At 59.1% G+C, this 3383-nt stretch overlaps 1 long non-coding RNA gene across 1 annotated transcript; it reads left to right on the forward strand.

Moving 5' to 3' along the window:
• Positions 1-3175, forward strand: LOC137450097 (uncharacterized). Its single transcript, XR_010989560.1, has 3 exons — positions 1-159; positions 1936-2022; positions 3122-3175. It is a non-coding gene; the product is annotated as an uncharacterized lncRNA (long non-coding RNA).
• Positions 3176-3383: the final 208 nt, after the last annotated feature.

Genomic DNA, 3383 nt, shown 5'->3' on the forward strand with positions numbered 1-3383 from the left:
CGGCCGCTGCTGCCGCCGGGACCTGCCTTCGCGCCACTTCCCTCCCCCCCCCCCTCCCCCCTCCGCCATCGGCCCCGCCGGGGAGCGGCGCGGCTTCCCTCGGCTGGGCTCCGGGGCCGCGGGAGGAGGGAAGATGGTGGCGGTGGCTGCCGCTGGCTGGTGAGTGTCGCTGCCGCGCGCGTGTCCCTGACAGGAAACCTGTTGTGAGGCGCCGGCGGCCGCCCCGCGCGGGGGGCGAGCCCGGGGAAGCAGCGCGGCAGGGGGCGGGCGGCGGAGCGCGGCGCGGAGGCAGTGGTAGCGGCGCGGGGGTGCTGGCGGGCCGCTGTGAGTGGCCGGGGCGGCGGGAGGGGGTGTGGGGTGGGCGGTGGAGGGGGAAGCGGGAGTAGGGCGCATGGCAGCGGCTGCCGCGGCGGCGGCGCCTCCCGAGCTCGTACACGGGGCGGGAGGGGCCGGAATGAGGGAGATTTGAAAAAGCGTGCGCGCCGTTCGCTGCTGCAGTGAGTCCCACCGCCCCCTTCTCGTCCCCCACCCCACCCCTCACTCCTGCCGCGCTCTGGGCCCGGGGCGGCCCGCCAGGGCCGGCGCGGGGAGCGGCCGGCGGCGGCCGAGCCCCCGGGGCGGGCAGGGCGGCGCGCGCTTGCTTCACAATGGCAGCTGCCGGGGGTGGGAGCGGGCGGGGGTTTCTGCCCTCACGGCCCGCGGGGGAAGGCCCGTCCGGGAAAGTTTGCACCGTGCCTGCTGCGGCTACGGGGGAGAGTTGGCGGCACCAGAACAAAGCCGCACGTGGGGCAGAGGCCGCGGCGGCGCGGGGGCTCCGCTCGCCGCCCACGCCCAGCTCGAGGAACGGCAGCGGCGGTAAAAGGCGGCGGCGGGCGGGGAAGCAGGGCGTGGGGGTTGTTGGTGTGGTGGTGGGCTCTCGGGGAGTTCCTGGTGGAGGCGCTTTGTGCTCCGCCGCCCCCCGGGGGAGGGGGTGCGGGGCCCCGGGGAGGGGGCAGCGCCTTGGGCTGCGAGCGCGTCCCGGGCCCCTCCGCATGGGCTTTTGTTCGCAGGAGGGGCGGGGGCGGCAGGCCCTCCTCTCCTCCTCCCCCCTTTCCTCGCCGGGGCGCAGGCGGTCGGGTGCAGGCTCCGCGTCTTTTCCCGGACAGGGGGCAGCGGGTGGGCCCCGAGCCTCCGCCGCCGTTCGGGTGCCGCGGGCTTCATTACGAAATCGGCACGGCAGCAGCTGCGGGGCCTCGGCGGCGCCATGTTGCTGGGGAGGGGGAGGAGGCGGGGGACATGGCGGCGGCTGCGTGCTAGGGCCGATTGTTCCCTGTTAGGCCTGGAGCCGCGTGTGGGCAGCGATGGCTCGGAGAGCCTTCTCCCCACCCCCCCGCTGTAGCCCCTTCCCGGCCGTGGTGGCCCCGGGAGTGGAAGGGCCCTGGCCCTTTCTATTTCGTCCGGGCTGTGAGGCTCGGCGGACCCGTCCGGGCCGTTGGGGGCGGGGGGCGTCACGCCGTAGCCGGGCTATGACCTCCGCGTTGCTGGCAGCGGCGCCCCCTGGCGGGCACGGCGCGCGCGGCCGCCCCTGTGTTCTCGCAGGAGCACGTGCTGCGCAGTGAGGGGAACGGGCCCGGTCCGGGCAGGGGCCTGCGGCCCCGCGGCAGCACCCGCTCCCGCCTCTCTTCCTGGGGCCCCGCTGAGCCACCGAAGGCGCAGTAGGAGACCTGCCGGGGTCTCCTTTGTAGGGCGGTGGGACGTATGTTCTCGTGAAAGGGGGAGCCCGCGTGTGGGGTGTCGTACCGGGCCGTTTCGCGCCGCGTGAGAGGGTACCGGCGCATTTCGCGCCCTTGCCGGGAGTGGAGGGGCATAGTGAGGCCTGGCGTTGGGAACCTTGCTCGGTGGTTTTGTTCTTTCTTCCGGAATGAAAAGTAAATAACTTCGTGGATTTTCTTGCAGTATCGACACGTGCAGCAGGAAATACTGAGGCTTTCCGTGGATGTTGCAGTGTGTATGCGTGAAGGAAGTGTCTTTTTACATAAAATGGTAAGTTGAGTTTTTGAAATATATTTTAAAGCGTAGAGGCAAAACTAGTGTTTTTGGGTCAAAGCACTGGTAGTGTAGAAACACTACATTCCGAAGTGTTCCTGGAGTTGGAGGCACGTGTAGCAGCCCGCAGTTTCATTCATTAAGAGAAAGGAGAAAAATGAAAGTTCTTTGCTCATTTTTCCAACTAAAGCAGCTGGACCGTGAAATGAGTCTTTAAAACGTTTAAATTTGGTATCTGATACTTTTCTCATCTGAGTATAGTTCCTTTTTGAGTCTTCACAAAAGTTAGATTTTTTTTTTATTTTTTTTTTTTTCAGTTTAGGAGGATTGTATTAAATTTACTTTTAAGTGTCAGGTAAGAATGACTTTATGTGGTACTTCAAGTTCCTGTTAAGGAAGGAATAAACTGCACTTTCACATTCTGAATAAGGCATTGCCCTGCTTTACTGACCAGAGTATGTAGTAAGATGAAATATGGTTTTTGCCCTGTATTTTACAGGCATCATTAGAGCCTGGGTTGTTGCTAGATAGGCCAATCTAAATAACAATGGTAGGAATGGTATTTTGAGAGACTGATTGTGGCAGCAGCAGCAAATGTTCTAACCTGACACCAAATCAACTGATTGGAAAGCTTCAGAGAGTACCTGTTGTGTCTTAATGTGCTCTTCAGACCTCAAGAAGTGTGATGTGTTCAATGTAATTTTAAAAAGTAACTGAGTACTTGGGCAAAATCTTTGTTTCAGTATTTATTTGCTTTGCACTTTTTTAATTGAGGTGAGGCAGTTGGGTGTTCCTAGCCTATTTTAGATTTGTCTTAAGTTACTTTTAGCTCTGCAAGTTGATGGTGTTCAGAGAACAGTATGAGAGAATCACTTTAGTTCTCACAGTGGGGCCCTTCTCATCTGAATCAGCAACAATTTTGATGCTGCCTGTATTGCATATGACAGTCCTGGATGGGGCTAATGTTCTGCTCTAGCTTACTCTGAATGAGGTCTTCAGCCCAGAAAGAGTGTGAATATTTGTTCATGAAGTTTGATTGTCAAAGGTGTGCAGTTCAAAACCTGATCAAATACTCACTTTGTTCTTTTTCTTTCAGCAGGTACAAGGTAGACAACGTTTCTTGAATTACTAAAAACGCTGTGGTTGCGTCAGAGTAATGTCAAAGTGCTTACAGTGCAGGTAGTGATATATAGAACCTACTGCAGTGAAGGCACTTGTAGCATTATGTTGACAACTGCCTCAGGAGATCTTGCAGGACTTCAGAGATTGGAAAGGTACAGTGTGGTGGTGTCAAGTGCTTTTTGTACTAAGGTGCATCTAGTGCAGATAGTGAAGTAGATTAGCATCTACTGCCCTAA

This window comes from Melanerpes formicivorus, unplaced genomic scaffold (genome assembly GCF_026170545.1).
Source record: "Melanerpes formicivorus ecotype bairdi unplaced genomic scaffold, bMelFor1.0.p_v2 SCAF_1, whole genome shotgun sequence".
NCBI lineage: Eukaryota > Metazoa > Chordata > Aves > Piciformes > Picidae > Melanerpes > Melanerpes formicivorus.